The sequence below is a fragment of the Mustela erminea genome, chromosome 16, assembly GCF_009829155.1.
Source record: "Mustela erminea isolate mMusErm1 chromosome 16, mMusErm1.Pri, whole genome shotgun sequence".
Lineage (NCBI taxonomy): Eukaryota > Metazoa > Chordata > Mammalia > Carnivora > Mustelidae > Mustela > Mustela erminea.
The window spans coordinates 5,477,640-5,503,262 of record NC_045629.1 but is presented as its reverse complement, the minus strand read 5'-3'; the positions used below and the strand labels follow the sequence as shown (position 1 = coordinate 5,503,262).

Here is a 25,623-nt window from a genome sequence, read left to right as displayed (position 1 = left end):
TTCAATACTCCTTAGGCTTAAAATATTAATCTTATGTTGGCCTCACCTCAATAAAAAAAAGTAAAACAATAACAATAATAAAGCCTGGACATCAACCCATGTCAATTAAATCAGAATTTTTAAGTGTGAGGTCCAGGAACTTTTAAGTCTTGAAAACTGCTCAGGTGATTCTAAGGAATATCCAGATTTGAGAAACACTGGGCTGGATTAGGAAGAATTTGCATTTTATGAATATTTTGTTTGAATGTTAATTTTTTTATACTTAGAGAGGGAAGCCCTTGAAGAGTTCTGAAAAGAACATGACAAGACACACCTTTAAGATATATAGTCGCATAATAAAGATCACCTGAAGGGGGCCTAGATTGGAATCAGTGAGTTTGAAGGGACTGAGACTGAGGGGCCTAATGCAGTCAAAGCCAGAGAAGACTGAGAGGATCCAAGAAATAAAACACCTGTGGAGGTGGAGCACGAGGATAGAGTTTTGACCTTCAGTTTTCTGACTTAGGTAATTGAATTAATAGTCTTATCATTAACTGAAAGGAAAACTCCAGGAGATGGAAGTAAGAAGAAATGCTGGATTGCCTTAATTTAGGATGTACTGAGCTCTAGGTAATGTGCTCATAGGACATGTAAGTAGAACCAGGCAAGGGACAGTCAGAACAACTCATCTGAGAGTCCTGTTTATAATGTGCTTATTGGCTTTCCACAACATATCCTCTCTGATACTTAGGAGATTCACAAAAAGACTACAAGGTAACACCAAAAATAAGACTGGCAGCACACCTCACAATAACTTGGAAGGAATTTCTAAAAACAACATCTGAAGCATAAATGGAAATACAATCATAAGCAATAAATTTTTTTGTCACCAAAGTAAACTAAAACTTATTCCTTCCCCCAGTGCTTACCTTGTGACTCTGTACTGAGCCTCTTCTTTGAGGAAACATCTAGCCTTCTGTCTTAGTAGTTCTACATTAATTTCTACCACCACTGTGAGGCTCTGAATCCCAGAAATCAAAGAACAAGAATCAGCAGAAGGGAACGAAAGGAGAAGACTGACTCTGAGGTACACATAATTCTAGAAAGTATAGCTTTCTAGAAGGCTGCCTCTGAAGGGCATCACGAAAAAGACACCAGAGAGAAAAAAGGATTCTCAAGTACTTGACACATCGGCCATATGTGGAGGGCCTTTGAAGAGCCTAAAAAGATACAATATAGTCTCAAAAGATGAGAGAAGGTTTTTTTTCCCCACACTTCTTCTAAGTACAACTAAAAATCCCTGGGCATAACATATAAGAAAACATAAGATGACTCAAAGTTGGAGAGAACAGGCCAAACATGATAGGGGCCTTGGGACCTAAAGGAATGACTCAGCAGTGAGTTCCTGGGTTTTATTTTTACCTCATCCTCCCAGACTGGGTGCTGGAGAAGTTGGCAACCTAGAATAATAAATGAGTGCCAACAAAAAAAAAGTCCCAGGCTAAGCCTGCTCTAGTCAAAAGGTGAAGAGAGAGACAGCCTAACAATACAAAGAACTTTTAATAAACAACTGCTTTCCTGACAAGGTTTTCAGGAAGCCTCTGGGAGTTAGAAAAAGCAAGGAAGGGACTCCCATAGAGGCTCCAGAGTGAATATCCTGCTGACACCTTGATTTTAGCCCACTGAGCCTCATTTTCAGAATCCTTACCTCCAGAACTAGACAGTAACAAATCTGTATTGTTTTAAGCCACTAAGATTATGGTAATTTTTTAGGGCATCGATTGGAAACTAATATAGATTTTGGTACCAAGAGTAGGGTGCTGCTATAAAACAATGCCTAAAAATGTAGAAGTTGCTTTAGAATTGGGTAAAGTGTAGAGGTTAGAAGGATTTTCTTTTCTTTTTTTTTTAAAGTAGGCTCCAGACCCAAATGGAGCCCACTGTGGGGCTTGAACTCATGACCCTGAGATTAGAAGTCTGATGCCCAACTGACTGAGTCACCCGGGTGCCCCAAGGCTAGAAGAATTTTAAGGAGAATGATAGAAAAAACTTAAGACTGTCTTGAACAGACTGTTAGTTGAAATACAGATATTAATGACTCTGTTCGTAAGGACTCAGAACGAAGTGAAGGGCAAGGTTGAGAAAAAAAAAAACAAAACCAAAAGACTGTTAATAGAAACAAAGACATTAAGGCCTTAAAGGAAATGAGAAAAATATTACTGAGAATTGGAGGAAAAGGGATCTTTGTTACATAGTAGAGTAGCTGGCATAATTTACATTACATAGTGGCTTAGGTGAACTGTTTCCTATTTTTTTGTAGAAAGCAGATTTATAAGTTATGGACTTAAACACTGTTGAAGAAAAGTATATTTCAAGGCACTCGCTAAAGAGAGTAAGTAATGCTGTGACTAAAGAGGGGGAAAGAGGTGATCAGAGCCTGAGCTAAACAGGAGACTGAGCTGTTACAAGGACCTGTGGAGATTTACAGCCAAGAACAGGGTGGGGTAAGTGGATGGAACATTCCTACGAAAAAAAAAACCAGGGATAGGGGGATTCCGGTTAAACCAACTTGACAGGATTTTTACTGAAGACAGGTTAACAAAGGTTGGGGATAATGAATTTGATCAGATAATCAAGGGTGGGGATTTTCACTAAACTGACCCAGCAGGATTCTTGCTAACACTAAACTAAATAGGCCAAGGACAGAGCTCAAGGGCAAGGCCTAGTTGAAAGAGGACTCAGAGAAGCCTGACCTAAAGTTTGGTCAAAGGAGAGAGAATTTGTCAATATTTAGCTGAGTCTTCAAGTAGAGTACTGAAGGTGAAGCAGGCTTTTCTTGCTACCTATAAGTAAAATGTGAGAGGAAAGAGCTAAACTGAAGTAAGAAGTGTTGAGCAAAAAGGAATTAGGGCTTGATGATTTAGGAAATTTTCATCCTATCCACACTGCCAAAGACACTAAAATTTAAGAGATTCACTGTTAGGAAAGCATACTCAGAGAGAAAGCTAAGAGTGTGGTTGGATAACCTTTTGGTAGGTACCTCAGAAGGATAGAAAGGTTGGAGTACTCAGTCACACAGAAGCTCACAGAAGAGTAGGAATTTGATTCATGGATCTCCTCAGTCATCTAAGCAAAAACCAGGAATAGATACAGCTTATGTGGGAATGATTTGTGGAGGAGCCTCTTGTTTAATAGAGTGAAGCTGAGACATACATGAGAAACCCACAAGGATCCTGGCAGAAACACTGAACTGAAATGGGTAAAGACAACAAAATGAAGAAAGGCTGCCCCATGGTCAGACTCCCACAGTTCTTCAGACAGGAAAGAGGCTGATGGATCTACTCAGATGCAGATAACTGCTACCTTTTATGAAAAAAGAAAGAGAATGCCAGGGGATGGAGCCAGGAGTCCAGAAGGCAAAGTGAGAAACCAAGGTGAATCAGTGAACACAGATGATTATTTCCAGACTCTAAAACCCAAGGGAATTTGCCCAGTTGGATTTCTAAATTGCTACCAACCAGTAAGTACTTTTCACCTTCCATTTTCTCTTATTTGAAATGGGAACTTCAGTAACTAGTATCCCAAACTTGTCCTACTATTATATTTCTAGTTTCATAAGCCTACAGATTGACAGGAATCTTGCCCCAAGATAGATTATGCAAGTTTTAAAAAAATTATATAGAGCATGTTCTTTGACTCTAACAGAATGAAACCAGAATCTGATTACAAGAAGATAATAGAAAAAAATTTCAAATTTACAAATTAAACAATATACTTCTAAATAGCCTACAGATTAAGAAGAAAATAAGAAGGACAATTTAAAAAGCACATTAAGGGGCGCCTGGGTGGCTCAGTGGGTTAAGCTGCTGCCTTCAGCTCAGGTCATGATCTCAGGGTCCTGGGATCGAGTCCCACATCGGGCTCTCTGCTCAGCGGGGAGCCTGCTTCCCTCTCTCTCTCTCTGCCTGCCTCTCCGACTACTTGTGATTTCTCTCTGTCAAATAAATAAATAAAATCTTTAAAAAAAAATAAATAAAAAGCACATTAAAGTGAATGAAAATAAAAACATAATATATCAAAATTTGCAGGACACAGCTAAAGCAGCATTTAGAACAAAACTTATAGCACTAAAGTGCTTATATTAGAGGAAAGTCCCAAATATTCTAAGTTCTCACGTCTAAGTACTAGAGGAAGAATGAACTGAAACTGAAGCAGAAGGCAGTAATATAGATAAGAACAGAAATCCATCAAACTGAAGGCAAAATACAACAGAAAAAAATCAGTAAAACCAAAGATTTTTTGGGTAAAGATTAATAAAACTGACATACCTCTAGGAAGACCAAAAAAGAAACAAAAGAAAGTACAAATTACTAGTATCAGGAATGAAACACAGGATATCACAACATATCCTGCATTCATCAGAATGGCAAAGAAGAAATACAAAGAAAACTCTGTGCACATAATTTGACAACTTAATTGAAATTACCATAACTCACCCAATATAAAATAGGCAATGTGAATTTGCCTGTAATTACTGGGTAAATTGAATTTTTATCTAAAACCCCCAAGAAAGAAATCTCTAGGCTCAGACAGTTTCACCAAAGAATTCTACTAAACTTTGGTTTAATGAAAATTCCATCTCTCCCAGAAATTAGGAGAAACGCATTCTAACTCATTCAATGAAGGTAATATTGTGCTGCTATCAAAACAACACAAAACAGAAAAAAAGGAAAACTACAGATTAATATCGCCATGAACATAGATGCAAAAATTAGCAAACAGAATTCAGCAATATATGAAAGGAATTATACACCATAACTAAATGTTACCAAGATGCAATGCTGATTCACTATTTGAAACCTGATCCATGTAATCCACCCTATCAAAATGCTAAAGAAAAAAATCACATGATTTTATTCACAGAATCAGAAAGAGAGTAGAATAAAGGAGGAACATCTTTAATTTGATAAAGAACATCTGCAAAAAAAAAAAACCCTACAAATAACATTATGCTTAATGATGAAAACCTAAATCGTTTTCCCCTGCAATCAAGAAAAAGGAAGTATATGTACTCTAACCACCGATAATCAACTTAGTTGAGGAAGCACAAGAAGACAAGAAAGGAAATAAAGGCATACAACTTGGAAGAAGTAATACTGCTGTTCCTATTTGTGGATAATATGATAGTTTACCTAAGAATCCCAAGATATCTATTCACACATACACAGAAGTTGTATAATCAATGGGCTCATACATGGAAGTTATATAATCAATGAGTTCAGCAAGGTCACAAGATAGAAGGAAAACATACAAATAGCAATTGTATTTTATATACTAGCAATGAGTATGTAGAGACCAAAATTTAAAATTTAATACCATTTACAACTGCTCAAAAAAGTGAAATAAATACTTTGTTGTATATTTAACAAAATATGTACAAGATTTGTATGCTGAAAACCAAAAAACAAACTAATAAACAAAAGGAGCCACTACTGAGAGATAATCTGCATCTATGAATGGGAACACTCAACACAGTATGTCAGTTCTCTCCATATTTTGAGATACAGGTTTAACAGAATTCCTACCCAAATCCCAGAAATATGTTTTTGTAGATGTGGATGTGATTATTTTAACATTTATATGGAAAGACAAGAGGATTAGAATTTCAAAACATTATATAGCTAGAATAATAAAAAGACTATGTGATATTAGCAGAGGGATAAACTCATAAATCGATGAAAAATATAAAACCCAGAAATAGTTCCATATACATACTACCAACTGTTATTCTGAAAAAGTGCAAAAGCAATTTAATGAGGAAAGGATAATCTTTTTATAAATGGTGTTAGTGAAATTGAATATTATAGGAAAAAAAACTCAGCCTAAAATTCATACCTAATATAAAACATTAACTTGAAATGAATGATAGACTTGAAATACAAAATTATAAAACTTTTAGAAGACAATATAAGAGAAAAACCTCTGGTACCCAGAGTTCCATGAGTAGTTCTTAGGTATGATCCCCAAAATAATAATTTACAATAGACAAAACTGATAAAGCGGACTGTTAAAATGAAAACTTTTATTCTGCAAAGCACCCTATTAAAGGATGAAAAGACAAGTGACAGACTGGGGAAAATATTTGCAAACCACAATTTTGACAAAGGACACACACTTTGAGTACGTTAAGAACTCTCAAGCATGACATTAAAAACAATAAATTCAATTCGAAAATGAGAAAAAGATATAAAGAGACATTTCACTAAAGAGAGTATACTAATGGCAAGTAAGCACATAAAAAGATGTTCAAGGTCACTATTATTAGAACAGCTAAAATTTAAAAAGAAATAGCAACAATACGGAAGACTGGTGAGGATGTGGAGAATCTAGTTCCCTTGCGCATGGCTTGTGAGAATGTAAAATGGTACAACCATTGTGGAAAACAGTTTGGCAGACTCTTAAAAACACTAAGCAAACACTTACCATATGACCTAGTAATTGCACTTCTGCATATTTATCCCAAAGAAATGAAAGCTCATGTTTTCAGAAAAACCTGTACACAATTGTTCACAGCAGTTTTATTTGTAATAGTCCTAAACTAGAAACAACCAAAGTGTCCCTTAATAGGTGAATGGTTCATTTGTAGTACATTTATACTACTCAGAAATAAGAAGGAAAAAGTACTTACTTATACATGCAACAACTTGGGTAAATATCAAAGACATTATCTTGAGTGAATAATGTCAGTCACAAAATGTAATATATTGTGTGATTCCATTTATGTAACTTTCTTTGTATGAAAAAGTCAGACATGGAAAACAGATTAGTGGTTGTTATAAGTTATGGCTGGTTGGAAAGGATGGGTGTGATTACAAAGGGGGTAAAAGATGAGAGATCTTTGTGATGACAGAATAGTTTTATGTCTTGATTGCACTGGTGGTAGCAGGAATCTACACATGTAATAAAATTACATGCAGTTATACATATAGAAGCAATGTCAGCAAGACTGTAGCTTAGGAGGTCCCATCCCCATTGCCTCCCTCCACAAAAACAATGGCTGAACAACTACCTATAGAAGAAAATAGCTTTGGGAAAGTTCCAGAGTACAATTAAGAAATTGCATCCACTTGTTGGAGCATAAAAACTAAGAACTGCTGCATAGAAAAGTACAGGAAGGATTTTACCTGTGCTAGCCTCATTCTCTAGCCCAGTACAGTTTGGTGTGGAGAGGGATCCCTTCAGTTGTAACTTCCTTGTGGTAGGAGGTGAGAGCTAGAAGACCCCAGCAGCCCTCACCTCTGCAGCAGACACTCATTGCCTTTGCCAATGAGGACTCCCACAGTCTTTGCTGATGCCCACGAATCTGCCCGAAGACCATGCTGCTGAGCACCACACTTCCCTAACTGGAGCTGCCTCTGCACCCACTCCTCCCACCAGGCTGGAGCCAGCCCAGAGACCCTGTTGCCAGGGCTGGAGTTACTGCATAACACACCTCCAGGCCTGGTGCACTGCACTCCCCCTGAAACAGTATCATTACAAGCCTCCAGAAAAAGAACCCCTATAGTGATCCCCACACATCTCTATACTGATGCTGAGCCTGTGACTGCTGTGTACCCTACCTCACCCGCAGTCTTGTACCTACTACTGGTGAAGGTCTTTCTCTACCAGAGCCAATACAAAAAGTCTGCAAGGGGTGACTGTTCTTTTTTTTTTTTTTTCCTTTTAAAAAAATTTTATTTATCTATTTGAGAGAGAGAAAGCACAAACAGGGGGTTGAGGGAGAAGCAGGGGGGTGAGGGAGAAGCAGGCTCCCCGCTGAGTGTGCGTGTGTGTACACACACACACACACACATCAAAGAAACATGACACCACTGAAAAAACAATATATTTCTAGTAAACACCTCCAAAGAAATGGAGATCTACAAATTTCCTGATAAAGAATGCAAAATAATTGCTTTAAAGTTGCTCAGTGAGCTACAAGAGACCACTTATTTGCTGGCATAAGACACTACAAAAGAACACTGATAAACAATGAAATCATGAAAATAGTACACAAACAAAACAAGAAGTCTAAAAAAGAGATAGAAATCATAAAAAAGAACCTAACAAATTCTGGAGGTGATACAGTGAATGAAATGAAAAATGCAGTGAAGAGCTTCAACAGCAGACATGATCAAGCAGAAGAGTCACACATGCATATTGTACAATGTCAAGTTCCTGGTTTGATACTATAAATATATGAGATATTAAACCAAGTAAAAGGTACAAGGGAACTCTCTGCACTACTTTGTAATTTCCTGTGACTCTGCAATTATTTCAAAATAATCTCAAAGATAATGAACAGGACTAGAATCCAGTAATCCAAAAGGGTGTGCTATAATTTTCTACTGAAGCATAAAATTTCTCTCAATAGTCACAATAAATGGTTAATTTTCACAACAAATATACCAGTAGATCATTAGTTTATGTATATGAATTAGCTTATCATTTTTATTCCACACTGTTAGGGAGCTATGCAATACAAATATATTCATACAGTGTGTATTTCTGTTTTATGACTTCCATTTTTTATTGCTACTGCTATCAGACTAAGAGGATCTTTATATTTGGGATACTGTTTTCTAATCTACTGTTGATTTTCTTGTTTAGTGACAAGCAAAACCTTAAACTCTCTTATCTTTAAGAACTGGGACTAGGATCCTCAGAGAGTCATTGTTAATAAGATTATGACTAAGCATGAAGGTAGTGGCAAAGGAAGTTACCAGTCCATGTGAGAGTATATTTTTCAGCTTTCTAAAACAAATAATAAACACGCCCCTTGGCACTTGGCTTTTTGTTTGAGTATCTAACAGTGAGACTTTTCATCCTCATATTTTGGTGTTTTCTTTGTGGAAATGGGAAAATCACCTACCTCCTTAGAGATAGATTGAGCCCTGTGAAAAGTTCTGGCCAATGAGTTCTGGGCAGAAATGATGTGTGTCATGTTCAGGCTGGACTACTTATTTGCTGGCATAAGACACTCCAAGAGCTCTCTGTTCCTATTATAAAAAGTGAAGAAAGCATGTGTTAATATGGTGGTGTCTGGAATACTGACCCTATCCATGGAGGACAGCTGCCTAAAATATGACATGATAAACTTTTGTGGTGCTATGCCAATGCAATTTTGTGTTATTTGTTAGAACAGCATAATCTGGCCTATTGAGACTGATACAGTTGAATCAGTTATTTTCATAAAGCCATATAATTTATCATTCAAACCTGGACATCTTTGAGAGTAAAAGGATACATTATTAATAATTAGAACAAGACAACAGTCATGGACTGGTACTGTCTTGAACAATGTGGATGTATGGTCACCTTAAACATGTAGTAAGTAAAAGCAAAGGTACTGAGAACAACTGACTGCCAGAGGTCTCCAAGAATCTTCTCCTGTGGCATGTTGGAACATAGTTACAACAACATATTGTGCAAGTTTTAGACCATAAAACAATACAGTCAAAACATTTTTCTAGTCAAATTAATTTTGAGTTTGTGGTCAGGATCTGTGGAACTAATAAGAAATTTTTAATAAGAAATTTATTAGAAATAAATTTCTAATAAGAAATGTTTTCAGGTCTCCTATCTCCAGGATTCTGGGGTCTTATTGATGGTCAAATCATTGAGTCTTCGGTGGTCATGGGCCATCAGTTCATAGTGGTTACTGCCAAAATGCCCATTGTCCCACCTTTTGTGGACCTTTTAGTTCTGGAGGTTCTACTTATTCCATCCTACCTTTGGGGCATGAGAAAAATGTGGTAAAACTGCAAACTCCAAGTCTGAAAATCCAGCCTCTCTGTATAAACTGTGCATCTACTTTTTCTGCTCTTTCTTCTACTTTCTCATCTCTTTCTTTAACTCCTGCTTGGGGAACTGCTTGGTAAACAGGTATTTATTTTGTTTTGCTATTCCTTAGATCCAGGGTCATCTCTTTCATTCCCCTTCTGGGGAGGGCTAGGAGGGTTATTTTTGTGTAAGCAAGTCTGGTTTCTGCCTTGCCAATAACTTTACCTCTACAACAAGGAAAAGAATCACACAACTTGGCTACCTGCTAAAACAGATTAAGAAAAAAGGAAAAATTAGAGAACAAAAATATGAACAATTAGTTCATAGATATATTTCAGAGATATATTTAGAGATAAATATTCAGAGATATATTTCATCTTGCAGTCTTTTAATTAGAAACTGAAGGAAGCTAAGAAAACAGAAGTCCTCCTGACTCTAACAATCTAGCAGTAGCTTACCACTGAGGCCAGAAATCATTGGTAGAATATCATTATTTAATTGCTTTGTAATAATTTTACATTTTAAGAGTTCTCTAAATAAAAAGATTCCTGGAGAGATATCAAGCTGATTTTATATATGAAGCATCTTGGTATGAATTCTTTTCTCCTATCATATGATCTTTCCAATATAGTTCTTCTAGCTGAGTGCTGGATTGAATAGGACACACTAGAGAAGTAGAGAAAAGGCTGGGCAAGGTATGGATGAGACTATAAAGGGATATACCCACATAGCCTCAGGCAGCTTGAGGGAACTGTTTCTGAAACTGTGACACACTCTGCTCATGTTACACACTGATTTATAGCCAGTACTGGCAGCAGAAGCAGTGGAAGCAGTGGGATCCAACCATTTGTGCTTTTTGGACTGCCTTTATCACTTAGCCATGACCTTCCAATTGGGCAACACTAAACACTTTTCCAGAATGTTTGGTGTCAACCAGACTCTTTAAGTGTCTCCTTGAAAGGACACTGAATTTAAATCACATTATGATTTATCCAGCATTTATTCAGCATCTAAAAGGAATGGTGTTGATAATTTAGAATAAGGGATGGCTTTAGGATTTTTCATTTAAAAGATTTTGTTCTGTCCTAATAATAGATTTGTTGCCACAACCCCTATTTTTAATATTATTTTTAGCAAACTATTCCATTTAGTGGAATTTTTAAAAATACTCTATTTGAAGACCAATTGGTTCCAGCCAATTCCTCATAATTACTGTGTTCAACATGATCAACCTATTTAGAGCAGAAAGAATCTATAAATACTAGTTATCACTTCAGTGCTTGGACTCATTACTGTGGTTCAGTATCTGATCAAGTAAGTCAGGCTTCTGGCCTAGTAATTTATCATCTTCATTTCAGAATTCTAATGCCATAGCTTACACACACACACACAGAGACACACACAGTAATTTCATATATACCATGAATCACTAAGGCAAACTCTCAAATGGTTTGACCTAATAACAACAGCTATGTATGATTTTTTAGCTCTAAGGCACTAGAATCAATTACACATAAATAAAAATGAATATGGCTTCCCACTGCCTGATGCATAAAATCTAATGACTACCAAAATCTACCAAAATCTTAATCTACTTTTCCACACTTGGCTCCTATTATCCCTTTTGCACTTTATATTGTAGCTAAATGAGTTTTATCTCTACTATATGAAAATGCACCATAAATTTTCTATTTCAATGTTATACTTTTTTTTTAAAGATTTTATTTATTTTTGAGAGAGAGAATGAGCAGGAGAGGGGTAAGGAGGAGGGAGAAGCAGACTTCCCTCTAGCAGGGAGCCTGTTGTGGGGGCTCGATCCCAGGACCCTGGGACCATGACTTGAGCTGAAGGCAGACGTTTAATGACTAAGCCACACAGGTACCCCTCAGTGTTACTCTTTATGCTATTTCCTGTCCTAAAAATGACTGCTTTCATCTTTATAATGCAAAAGTTCTACCTAAATTTTAGATCTTGATTCAAATTAGACTTCTGCCATGGAGCACTTCTATGATGCAATAGCATCTTATTTGTACCCTTTTTATTATGCCATGGGTCATTTTCTTATTTTATTTTAGTACAAGTTTATTAAGAAAGCAATTATGTTACATATTGTTATATAGCTTCAGCACCTATTATAGCTTCCCAGAATATGTTTGTTGATTTTTAACCCGATTCTTCAAAAATCGAAAATTTAAATAAAAAACAATTCAGAAATATTTTTTATCTATAGTTTTTGATCCATTTAGTTTATAAGCAGAATTTTTAAGGAAGGGAAAGCATCTATATGGTTTATTTATTTATTTTTTGGAAGATTTTAATTATCTGAAAGAGAGAGAACGAGAGAGAGAGAGAGCACGAGAGAAAGGCGGGTCAGAGGGAGAAGCAGATTCCCCACTGAGTAGGGAGCCTGAAGTGGGACCCATCCTGGGACTCCAGGATCATGACCTGAGCCATAAGCAACCACCCAACCAACTGGGCCACCCAGGTGCTGCATCTATGTAGTTTAAAAATCATAATAGTGTTAAAGTTAAAGTCCCTATTTATTTGACACCATAAATTAGAAATATTTTTCTGAAAGAAAATTATTTTGTTGTTAATTCTGTTATTTCCTCTTATTAGAAAAATTTCCAATATCCTATTAATGTTGAATCCAGTATAACTGCCAAGTTAGTTAATACTCAACCCATCTGCAAAACATGAGGAGCTCACCAAATGGCTTCTAAGATATTGTTCAGTTCTAAAAATTTTTATATTAGTATTCCATAATTTCACCTTGTTTTATGTACAGCTGCGTTAAAATACATACTTAAGAATGCACGGGACTTTGCTGACATAGTATCTGCTATATCTCAGATGCTCAGCATATCTTATATTCTAAGTACTTACTGAATGAATAAGTTTGTCTTCCCTCCCCCAGAAGTTTATATATTATGGAAATTCCACTCAATACTTTTTTTTTTTTTTCGTGAAGCACTGATCATGAGTAGAACATTCTGCTAGGTCCTGGGCCTCTATTAACCTCACAACCTATCTGGAAAGGTCTGTAAACAAATTAAATATGAACACAGCTATAAAAGAAGTTTAAAACAAGATAATATGGAAAAGGCAATACAAAAGGATAAGAAAGATCAACTAATTTGGCCTATTAGTAACTTTACTAAATAGAGAATGGGAGCAGGCACCTGCGTGGCTCAGTCACGTTAAGCTCTGCCTTTGGCTCAGGTCATGATCCCAGGGTCCTGAATAGAGTCCCACATCTGGCTCCCTGCTCAGTGAGGTGCCTGCTTTTCCCTCCCTCTCTGCCTCTCCCTCCTTCTTTGCTCTTTTTTGCTTGCTTGCTGTCTCAAACGATAAGTAATCTTTAAAAAAAAACAAAGGGAATGGGAAGTATTAATAGTTTTTAATTTTCTTTCTCTTCTCTCTTTGCTCCCTTCCTTACTTTTCTTCCCTCCTCCTTACTGTGTCTCCTTCTTCTTAGAGGAGAAATTTAGTACTTTATTTACAGATTATAAATCTCATGGTACCAAGGAAAAGGTAATACGGAAATGAATATGCTTCCACTATTTCTCTTCAATACCTCAGTAAAGGACTGACCTTACAAATTTGAAAATTATATGCCATTACTCTTTAAGTTTCTAATAGAATTTGTTTATATGCAGTTCTCTGGGATAAGCCTTGGTATATTTAAGAAAACAAAAACAAAAACTAAAAATGGATCTGAATCCAGATCCAATGAGTTATATTTGTCTTTTCTTAAATATTAATGATATCTGAAAATTGAATAATCTACTTTTTCTGTTTATTAGTGCTGGATAGCCCTGAGAAAAGAGATAATAAAAACTTGGAAGAAGAAGAGGTTGAAAGTTTTCATGGATATAGAGTATCCTAAATACTGTTTGTCAATAAAATAACATCCTCATTATATCTATTATGTTAGTAGCTTAACATATACTTACAATATATAGTTAGCAAATTAGGGCAATCCCTTCCTTAAATTGTTATTCTAATGAAAAAGAAAAACACATATTCATTCATATTTGAGTTCCAAAACAGCCTGTTTTCAAGAAACAATGTACATTTCATCATACAGAAATGTTTTAACTTTTTAAGCTATTACAGAGAGAAGCAGAATCTGATATGTGCATGGAAGACAAATTCCAGGGCAAGAGAAAAAACAGGCAAAGATAACTATATACTCAATATACAATTATTTCAATTGTTTAAGATGAAGCAATAAAAGTTCTTTTGTCCCATCGAAAAGCAACAAAACACACATTCTTCTCAAGTGCACATGAAACATTTTCTAAGACAGATCATATGTTAGGCCACAAAACAAGACTTAATAAGTATAAGAGGACTGAAATAATATCAAATACTTTTTCTAACCACAAAAATGAGATACTAGAAATTAATTACCTAAAGAAAACAGGAAAATTCACAAATAATGTGCAGATTCAAACAACCTGCTACCAAACAACCAATGGGTCAAAGAATAAATAAAAAAATACCTTGAAACAAATGAAAATAGAAATGTAACTTACCAAAATTTATAGAATACAGCAAAAGCAGTTCTAGAAAGGAGTTTATAGAAATAAATGCCTACCTCAAAAAACAAGAAAAGCCTCAAGTAAACAACCTAAATGCCCTAATTATCCTGAAGGAACAACAACAACAACAAAAGAACAAAAGAAGCCCCAAATTAGTAAGAAGTAAGGAAATGATAAAGAGCAAAAATAAATGAATAAAGACTAAACAAATAATAGAAAAGATCAAAGAAACTAAGAGCTGGTTCTCTGTAAAGGAAAACAAAAGTGACAAACCTTTAGTTAAGTTCACCAAGGAAAAAAGAGAAAGGACTCAAATAAAATACAATCAGAAATGAAAGAGAAGATGTTACAACTGATAAAACAGGTACACAAAGTATCATTAGAGACTATAATAAATAACTATATGCTCACAATCTGAATAACCTAGAAGAAACATATATCTAGCAAGACTGAATCATGACGAAATAGAAAATCTGAACAGATTAATTACTAGTAAGGAGACTGTATCAGTAATCAAAAATCTCCCCCAAAACAAAAGCTTTATTGGTGAATTCTACAAAACCTTCAAGAAAGAATACCAAACCTTCTCAAACTCTTCCAGAAAATAGTTGAGGAGGGAACTCTTCCAAACTCATTTTACAAGGCCAGCATTACCCTGATACCAAAACCAAACAAGGATACCATAATAAGAGAAAATTATAGGTGAACATCCCTCATGAACACAGTTACAAAATCTTCTACAAAATATTAGCAAATTGAATCTAACAATGTATTAGAAGAATCATACACCATGATCAAGTGGATGTATTCCAGGGATGCAAGGATGGTTAAACATCCAAAAATCAGTCATTGTGATATACCACATTAACAAAATGAAGGATTAAAAAATCACATGATCATCTGCAGAAAAAGCATCTGACAAAACTCAATGTCCACTAATGATAAAGACTCTCCACAAAGCAGGTATAAGGGAATATTACTGAACATAATAAACACCACTTATGACAAGCCCACAAGTAATATCATACTCAATAATGTAAAGTGGAGGGTTGCCTGGGTGGCTCAGTGCATTAAAGCCTCTGCTTTCGGCTCAGGTCATGACCCCACAGTCCTGGAATCCAGCCCCACGTTAGGCCCTCTGATCAGTGGGGAGCCTGCTTCCCTCTCTCTCTGCCTGCTTCTCTGTGTACTTGTGATCTCTCTTTGTCAAGTGAATAAAGAAAATCTTAAAAAAAAAAAATGTAAAGTTGAGAGCTCTTCCTCTAAGTTCAGGAACAAAACAGGGATGCTTACTTTTGCTGCTTTACTCAGTACAGTATTGGAAGTCCTAGCCAGAGCAATTAGGCAAGAAAAAGAAATAAAAGTCTCAAAATGGAAAAGAAGAGGAAAAGCTCTCACTATTTGTAAGTAACACATTATTTACAGGAAATTTTAAGAACTCAATCAAAAATATTAGATTAAATTAGAATAAATTAATTCAGTCAAGTTGCAAGATACAAAGTGCGTAACAACAACAAACTCTGTTAATGACCTATTCTGATAATGAACCATCAAAAAGGGAAATTAGGAAAAAAAATCTGTTTATAATTGCATCAAGAAGAATAAAATACCTAGGAATAAATTTAATCAAGGAGGCAAAAGATCTGTATATTGAAAACTATATGGCATTGAAAAAGACACAAATACATGGAAAGATATTCCATACTCATGGATTCAAATAATACTGTTAAAATGCCCATATTACCCAAAGCAATATATGAATTCAGTGCAATCTCTATCAAAATTCCAACAGCACTTTTTCATAGAAACAGAACAAACAATCCTAAAATTTGTGTAGAACCATAAAAGATCCCAAATAGTCAAGGCAAATTTGGTAAAGTACAAAACTGGAGGCATCACACTCTCAGACTTCAAACTATATTATAAAGCTAGAGTAATTAAAATAGTAAAGTATTAGCACAAAAACTGATAGATCAATAGAACAGAATAGAAAGTCCAGAAATAATCTTACCCATACATGGTCAACTAATTTATGTCAAAAAAGAGAAAGAAAGAAAAAAAAAAAAGAGAAAGAATATACAATGGGAAAAGGATAGTATCTTCAATAAATGGCGTTGGCAAAATTGGACAGCCACACATGAAGATGAAACTGGATTACCATCTCCCATCATACACAAAAATGAACTGAAATGAATTAAAAACTTGAACCTAAGACCTGAAACCATAAAACCTCTAGAAAGAAAAATAGGTGGTAACCTTGTCTTAGCAGTGATAGTTGGAACTGAGATACAAAGCACACACAACAAAAGATAAAATAAACTAGTGGCACTCTATCAAATTAGAAGGCTTCTGCAAAACAAAGGAAACCATCAGCAAAATGAAAAGGCAACATACTGAATGAAAGATAGTATCTGCAAATTATGTATCTGACAAGTGGCTAATATCCAAAATATATTTTAAAAATTAATACTGAAAAAACCCTAAACAATACAATTTAAAAAATCGACAGAATATTTGAATAGACATTTTTCCAAAGACATAAAAATAGCCAAAAGAGACATGAAAATATGTTCTACATCACTAATTGTCAGGGAAATGCAAATCAAAATCACAATGAAATATCACCTCACACCTGTTAGGTTGGCTATTATAAAAAAGACTAGAAACAGTAAGTATTGGCAAGGTTGTGAAGAAAAGGGCAAGGGAACACTCTGCAGTGTTGATGGGAATGTAATTCGTGAAGCCACTATGGAAAACAGTATGGAGGTTCCTAAAAAAATTAAAAATAGAAGTACATAAGATGCAGCAGTTCCACTTCTGGGTATTTATTCAAAAAAAGCAAGACTACTAACTTGAAACGATAAATGCACCCCCATGTTCACTGCAGCAATACTTACAATAGCCAAGATATGTAAACTACCTAAGTGTCCACTGATGGGCAGAGGGAAAAATTAACAATGGTATATTATAAAATGGAATATTATTCAGCCATAGAAAAGGAAATCTTGCCACTTGTGACAACATGGATGGACCTTACAGTTTTACGCTATGTGAAATAAGTAAGACAGAGAAAGACAAATACCCTGTGAGTTCTTATACATGGAATCTAAAAAAATATAAATTATAAATTAAAACAAGCTCAGAAATGTAGAGAATATATTGGTGATGGTGGAGGGCGAGAGAAACGGGTGACTTGTTTTTTAGTTTAACTAAATTGAAAAAAAAAGGTACTTACGTTATTACTTCCAAATAATTATTTCATTTTGGGAAAGCAGTTTTATTTTCAGTACTTTAATGCTTAGTGAATCTGAGATGCTAAAAGCAACTTTTCTGCTTTTTAGTATTTTGCTTTGAATATTTTTGGTGGAGGGAGGTGGTTGGACATGACAAAACGTGTATTTATATTTTCGTTTGGTCTCATAAGAGTTGTATACTTTGATGTTCCAGCTTTGTTCCTTCGTTCCTTCTTCTTTCCTTTTTTTTTTTTTTTTAAAGATTATAAGTTTATACAATCTTTATCACAGCTTTTTAAAACACATTTAGAAGTTTCAGGAAATACAGAAGAGTTTGGAAGAACTGGAAAACATTGGGGTCTACTGATCAATTTGGCATTTTGGTTAGTTACTTCCAGAGGGGAAAGTAAAGAAAATAAACGTTACTAAATATTAAGGCCCACTAAAGGAGCAGGAGTGCCTAATTCTGGGCAACTTTCTAGTGTGGAAAGGATCTCTTGGGTTGTCTTTTCAGTCACATTCACAATCACAAATATCATCTTTACATGTGAACAAGAACAGCAACAAAATATCCTATTGTGCTTGAAGGTCCTGAGAAAAGCTCATAAAGGAAAAACTGCTGGGTTGGGTCCTTGAGCAAAGAGTAAAGTTGCCTTAGGAGGGGACAATACAGATACTGGAAATACCAAGAATGGAGTATTTTCACCTTTTGGTGACTGCAATGTTGCTCACTATGTGAAGTAATCATAAGTGGAATTCCACAAAAGTGGAATACAGTATCAGGGAGAGATCTTGTAATTAAAGTAAAAAGTGTAAGTGGCAATAGACAAAAGTTGGAAGCTAGAAGATTCCCTTTCATCTGTCAGCTCAAAGACTTTTCTATTTCCTCAATTTGTAAACTACATAGATACTACTTTTCTGGAATGTAGCGTCTTAAGTTTCCTCCCCCATTTTCAAATTCTAGTTCTACTTTAGAAAACATTATCCTCTTCCCACAAACTACATTTATGTTTCTTCAAATCAGTAAGGAAATGTTACTATGTTTTGTTTCTTAAACAGAAAAAAAGAAGCACTGTGAAACTAAATCTCTTTAGAGAGCAAGTATTTGTTTTTGTTTTTTGGGGGGGGGCAGGAGGTGAGGGACTTGTAACTGTACTGAAAATAGTACAAGGAAATAAAATTGTAGAACAAAACAATTCCATATTTAGTAGGGTTTAGTTCTGGGTTTTCCCCAGACACTGCAGGTCAAATGAAAGGTATAAGGAAATTTTTTCAGGCCTCAGAGGCTAGACTTGGCACTCTAAACCAAAACCAAAGCCTATTATGCAACACAGGTGTTTGCAAATAACTAGATGATTCGTTCATATGGGCAACACAGGGAGACCTCAAATTCTGAGGCTTAAGAAACATGCAGCAACTCTGCCATGCCTGTGAGAAAGAAATGTGAAGTGCTATGATGTTGATAGTAGTTTGTATGTTGATAGTAGTTTGTATGCTGAGTTTGATTTAATTTAATAAGCATCCGTTGAATGTCTTAGTAATTCAAGTCAAAGCATTTCTAATAATACAAGGCTCCTGCCTACCCAGTACTCTGTATTCACAAGTATCTGCTTTGTATTTTTTTGCTTTACATTAAAATTGAAAACAACGTGGTATGGAGAATTAAGTTACTATTTTCTGTTGCAAGGACCAGATTTGCTGCAACAGTAGACCAATACCTCCAAAATAATTATTTTTGGATTATCTAAATTAATTCCAGGCTAAATAAATCTCTAAGTAATTCTACATGATGAAATAACTTAAAATTTAAATTACCTGTTAAACAAATACAGAGTACCAACACTGAACAGATTTTGTACTAGGCTTTCTAGCAATAGTGAACATGGTGGGCATGTGCCCAGCCTTTGTGGATTATATATTAGTAGTAACACACACACTCACCAGAAGTAAATTATATATGAAAAGCGCTAAATACAGGAATAATCAGAAATGGTTTTAATGGTGGAGATGGGGTGACATCAGGAGATGTGTGTACCACAGGAAGTTATAATGATGGCTTACTGCTCTTCAACTACTTGCCCACAAGAATAGCGCTTACTCCTGTTTATTAACAAAGTACTTACTAGTAGTCTTATAAAAAATAACCTGTGATCAACTTAAATATGTGAAGGAGAAAACATGGGGGAAAGGCCATAGCAGTTATTTAAAGATTTTAACTGTTTTCCTAACTTAATCATTCCTACTTAATTTGCTTGTGGTAAGGTATTTTCATGCGCTAAAATTCCTGCTTGGAGTAGCAGAAAGCTAATCCTGTTAAAACTGTTATATGATCCCACCACAGTTAGAGGAGAGCCCTGGAACCAGGCCAAGGGCCAAAAAATCTGTGACCAAAGGGCTCTCTCTAATCCAGAAGGCAAGTAAATAGAGATTTTGCAGTTAGAAGCAAAACGTCCACTGTATTTGAATTCATATTAAATAAAACCAAGTTCATTAAAATAACACAAGGTTGTTGGAGTGCTGGCAGACCAGCTTAGCAGTAACTTTTCTCTTGTTTGAAAAATTCTCCCTTCCCAATGTCACCTTTGACCTTGACTGCATGGTCTTCTTTTATGAATATATTATTTAATCACTTTTGCACACAATCAACTACGGTGGGAAATAGCAACCTGGGCATCAAGAACGTTTTAATTCTAATTTACCGTTGGTTACCTTTAAAGGTAGCTAGCCTACAACCACTAATACGTCTGAAAATCAAAACCGAATAGAATTCGAACAATGCAAACCTACTAGTGGGTTGGAATGGCACATACACTCAAAGATGTGAGTCAAGAAAGCAGAACACCGGCACAAAAATTATCGTACTTGGAAGACATACTGCATGTTAGGCATACTAAACCCCACTGAGAAATCGAACTAGCTTGTTTACTGCCTAGGTTCATGGGGCAACATTTTCTCAGCTCTGCAGACCTTGCTCTCCTTTCCCTTTCTCAATTTGCTAATCCTTCCCCTCAAAAGCCTGTCTTTCCAGTAACGGGCTGTGCGACGTTTGGGCAAGCCACGAGAAACTTGCTTGGCATACATTTTCGCCGGTTCCAGGTACTCAGTTTGTTGAGTATTGAACGCGTGTTAGTTACAGGAACAGGATCAACTCCCAGGCCAGGCCGAGAACACCGGCCAACGCGAGGGCCAGACGGCGAAAGCGCTAACACCGGGAGGTGGGAAACTTCTAGATGCTAAAACAGACACTTTCCTGTGGCACAATCTTGTGAAAAATCGTTGGCTTTTCAGATAAATCGGTGAGCACTTTCCAGTAGTCTCTGTATAGTTACCCCGCGGGAAGCACCCTCGAAGATGCTCCGACACCTAGATGCCCTGTTCCGAATCATCGCGAACTAGAACAGCCACCTCACAGCGAGTTCTCCAACCTCAAGTGCACTCCGCCACGGGTGACGGCCTCTCAGCGACTCTTCGGTCCCCCAGCGTAAGGACGCGGGGAAGGGGGCGGGGAGGTTGAGGCCCTGTTCTCGCGCGATCTCTCCCAAAAGTTGTCGGTCCCCAGGTCTCCTCAAGACCTCGCGTTGTTTGGTCGTGGGGGCGGAGCAATCCCTGTGGGGGCGGAGCCGGATGGGGGCGTCCCCCTAGCCTTGTTGACTTCGGCGTCCTCCCAGAGCGGTCCTTGCGCCCGGTGTTCTCTGCGCATGCCCAGGTTCCCGACAACTCCCGAGGCCGCGACCGTCGGGCTTCCCCAGCCGCGGATCCGGGCCCCGCCCCTCCTCCGGGCTGCAGCGGCGGCGTTGTTGTGGCGGTGGGGGAGGCGGGCTGCTGTGGAGCCCGCCGAGTCCTAGTGCCTGACCCTGTGCGTCGCAGCGGCGGGCCAGCCGACAGCCTCGCCGCAGGTAACGCTGGTGCCTGTGGACTCGGGGTCCTGCGGGTCGGCGTATCCCGCGTGCTGGGGTCAGGCGAGGGGGGTGGTCGGGGAGTTCAGGTGCTGGGGAGTCGGGAGAAGCTGAGGGTTTCCAGGGGGGCCGGGAGGTTGGGGGCTGGGCTCGGCAGGGTCGAAGAGGCTGGGAGTCCAGGGTGGTCGAGGGAGTCTGCAGGGGTCGAAGGGTTTGGGAGGTCGGGGCTGACTGTCCTAGGTCTCTGACCTGGGATCGGGAACCGGGACTCCTAGACACTGCGGTCCGAAGACACCCACAGGCCCCTTCGGGCCTTTTCAGTTCCACCCCGTGACTTTCTGTTGTTGTTTTGATTTTGAAGTAAGAGAATCCAGCCTACGTAGGCTTGGGGAAGCCTTGGGGGTTGAGGCTGCGAAAGGATTTACGAGGCTAGAGCAGGCGCTAACATTTTCTTACTTTGTTTTTTTGTTTGAGCGTTTACTACTGTTTAAGTGCGGTACCCGTCCTTAGGGTATTTCAAACATTGGCGTAGAGAGGACCCAAGAGTGGAACCAGGGGGAGTAATTTTGCAAATCCAAGATTTTTCATTTTTAACTTCCATGACTGTGTTTTTGTATGTCTTCTTTTTTTAAAACTGAGAAATCATAACTATGTTTTTAAAATTACCCAAAAGAATTTGGGTACGGAGGAAAAAGTATAGTCCTACCAATGGTTATTCTTTTCCCGGTTATTTTTTTAATTACAAAAGTACTACGTGCTCTTTAAGAAAAAAATTAAGCAGCTAAACAATGAAGACGTCTGCTCCCCACGCCCCCCCCCCCCCATTTTTCCTCTTTTAATTACCCAAGGTAACCAGTCTTCAAGTGTGGTATTTATTAGCCATTAAGGATTTTTCTGTTTGTGTAAGTATGTTTTAAAAACAAATTGGGATCATATATAGTATATACTTCTTTTGGCCAAGGGATACTCAGAGATACTCTTCGATTTTATTACATACCTCATTCTTTTTAAAAGCTACCACATAAGGTGTGTGTGTGTTACTGCTGAACATTGTTTCCAGTTTTTCTGTAATCTTTTATTATATAAGCTTTTAAAAAGGGCTACAGCTTACTATTTTGAAACATAATGTGGCAAAACTTATAGGTTGTCTGAGGCCAGATGGAGATACTTATGTATTAGGCAAGTTAAGAATTACGTTTACACGGAGTTTATGGTAGGTTACAAGGTTTGGATGATTTCATAAAGCAGGTTACTAAAATAGTAATTTTTTGTTTTTGGTAAGTGCATTTTTCAAGGTAATTTTGAATTCTCTGTGGTCCGTTGAAAACAAATTCAGTTTCTTAAACAACTTACTCGTGTTTGAAGATAGAAAACCAGCGGCCTAGAAGTTTGTATTTTAGACAGGTTAAAAAAAAAACAAAACCTCAAAAGAGCCAGGAACGAAATATTTTGATAGTAGACCATAGGGAGTAAGCTGTAAGCTTATTATATTATACTTCTTACTATTAAATAAGACAGAAAACTAGGAAATCCCTATTACATTTTGTATTTTTGTGTGCAGAAGAGCTGGAGGTTTTGTTGATCTAATCAGTGGCGTGTATTTATTAAAAATGTACTGTGTGCGTCTTCTTGCCAACTTCCAGGGAAAACATAGAACTGAGTAAGATAATCACAAAGAAGTCTGGTTCTAAGCATAAATATGTAGCCTGAAATCTTCGGTCCTGTTGTGTAATTATTTGGGAAGCTGTGTTTAAAAGGAACCACAGTGTCTGTGGCATTTAAGTTATAGTTGCTGGTAATAATATTTTTCCTATTTATCTCTAACAACATAGGTGACATTCTCCCCAATCTAAGGATTAATAAACAGAGGCTCTGAGAGATTAATTCAGTTGCTCAAGATCTCATCAGCTTTTTAGTGGTAGTGACTGCATTTGAGTCAGGCTTAAGCCAAGAACCTGTGTTTTCTGCTCTGCCAGGCTGCCTTTCGTTAATGAAAACTACCTTATAAAATTGTGATCTTAGAGTTTTTCCCTCTTTTTTGCCTTGGAGATGTTCCTTGCAAAATAGAGACCTGAATATAATCATGTATTGAAAAATAGCCTAAAGGATAAATAGTATGAAACTATGGTATTGTTTTAGATGAGGTTTCTGTGCTGTGTTATTAAAATATTCCTTGAGCTGGTGCCATTGACCAAGACGAAGGGGCTTTGTATTAGTCACTCTATTTGATGCCAGGGTAAATTTGGATATTATAGTAAATTTGTAGCTCTTACAGGTATTTTTTTCCTTACAAACTGGGGTGGGTAATCTCATTTCCTGTAGCATTTTTATGAACCCAGTTGCACTTTAGTATAAACTAATGTAATAAGATTAAAGTGTGCTTATTTCATTTTAGTATTTTGTAGTCTCTTAAAAATACATTATGACAATTTAATGAAGTATAGCTCCTAACATTTTGGTGTATTAATCTGTTCTGTGTTCTCAGCATATATGACAGCTATGTATTTTATTTTTATTATTATTATTTTTTAAAGATTTTATTTGAGAGAGTGAGTGAGTGAGAGAGAGAGAGAGCATGAGAGGGGAGAGGGTCAGAGGGAGAGAAGCAGACTCCCTGCTGATCAGGGAGCTTGATTTGGGACTTGATCCCAGGATTCCAGGATCATGACCTGAACCAAAGACAGTCAGTAGCTTAACCAACTGAGCCACCCAGGTGCCCGTCTAGTTGGGTTTTAAAACCTAGATGTTTAAAACAACTACTGTGGAATTGTTGCTTTCTGATGATTCTGTTTCTAGGTAGAAACTAGTTAAGATGAAAGGGAAGCCAAAATAGGAGAAAACCTGAGAATTGGCTGTCTTAAGAAGGAGGTGGGGAGTTTCCTCAAATGATGGTAATCAATAGAGTGAAATGTGTGGATGGATGTCAAGGAAGATGAGGACTTAGAAGTTAATACTTTGAGCTTTGAGATACTGGAAAAATATCTGATTATAATTATACTGCGTTAGCTGTGTCCTGCTCGGGGTTGAGTCAGAATAATTAACACTTTTCAGTAACTTGCAGGCTCTTAAAATCCTATAATAAGCACATAATCATAAGTCTGTTTATAATCTAAATTATTATGAGCATCTAAAGAGTTATAGAATATGAAGTGCTGTCAAGGCCTTGTCTTCCTGTAGTTTGTACAGGCCAGCACCTCAGACTTACACCTTGTGGCTTTGTTCATTTTCTCCTCGCACTTATACAAGTATTACTTTAGATTGAGTCCTCACTTCTTTTTAGAATTGTATTTTCTCCTTTATAGTCCTGTGCACACCCATGGTTTCCACTGTTCATTCCCTTCCCTGCTAAAGCTCCAGTTCTGCATCACCAGCCTCATTGTCTTTCCTAAGCTTCAGACTTGCCTTTTGTTGTTCTCCATGATAAACTCTTCAAGTAACTGGCATTTTGTAATCTTGAATCTGTAGATTCAGAATTAAACATTCTCCTTTGCAATTTAATTCCTCCCTCATTTTCCTGTTTATATTAATGATCTTAACATTTTCTTAATCATCTATACTTAAAATCAAAGGTTGCCTTTGATTCATCACTCTCCCCCTTTCTCAGAAATTCTTTGTCATTTTATTGCATTATGGTTCAGGAATCACATTCTCCTGCTGCTTTTTCATTTTCCCAGCAAGAGAATACTTATAATACCCTTGCCTCAGCTACTGTTAATAAGACATCCCTAATCTCTGGGTTGTGCCATTTATCATGCATGCTGCTGTCAAATTATGTGTCCTGAAGACAGCCCTGATCATATTTTCTCTGCCTGACAGAAGCAAACAAAACAAAAAACACTTACTGAATGTTTCTTATGTCAGCCTTTGTGTTGAATGCTTTATTCTGATTTGGTCCTCAAAATAGTTCTATGTTGTAGACACTACTTTCTCACTCTACAGATGAAGAAACTGAGACTTCATGGGCTTGCAGGGTTGCTAGTAGGTAGAAGAGCTGGAATTTGAATCCTAAGCCTTCCAAATCTGTGTTCTTGACCACCATGGTTCTGTGGAGCGTCTCCTGATCAACTCTAGAATGAAATCCTTGTTCCTCAGTTTGCTTTTTAAAACTCCATTATTCGGCCTCCGTGCTCTTTCTCAAATTTAATT

The 25,623-nt window shown here is 37.0% G+C and overlaps 1 protein-coding gene and 1 long non-coding RNA gene across 4 annotated transcripts in view; one reads left to right on the top strand and one right to left on the bottom strand.

Annotated features, from left to right (window-relative positions):
* The window catches only part of LOC116574704, a 146,130-nt gene extending 124,829 nt beyond the window's left edge, over positions 1–21,301 (bottom strand). The window contains exons 1-2 of the long non-coding RNA XR_004279446.1: positions 20,987–21,301; positions 8,891–9,017 (exon numbers count right to left, since the gene is read on the bottom strand). This is a non-coding gene — a long non-coding RNA (uncharacterized LOC116574704). The remainder of the gene's footprint in view (positions 1–8,890; positions 9,018–20,986) is intronic.
* Positions 21,302–21,376: 75 nt separating this feature from the next.
* The window catches only part of PCMTD1 (protein-L-isoaspartate (D-aspartate) O-methyltransferase domain containing 1), a 63,113-nt gene continuing 58,866 nt past the window's right edge, over positions 21,377–25,623 (top strand). Inside the window, exon 1 of one of the 3 annotated variants that reach the window (XM_032315447.1) lies at positions 21,377–21,477. The gene's annotated coding sequence lies outside the window, so the exon portion shown is untranslated. The remainder of the gene's footprint in view (positions 21,478–25,623) is intronic. The other 2 variants (XM_032315443.1, XM_032315444.1) reach the window with 2 other exon arrangements.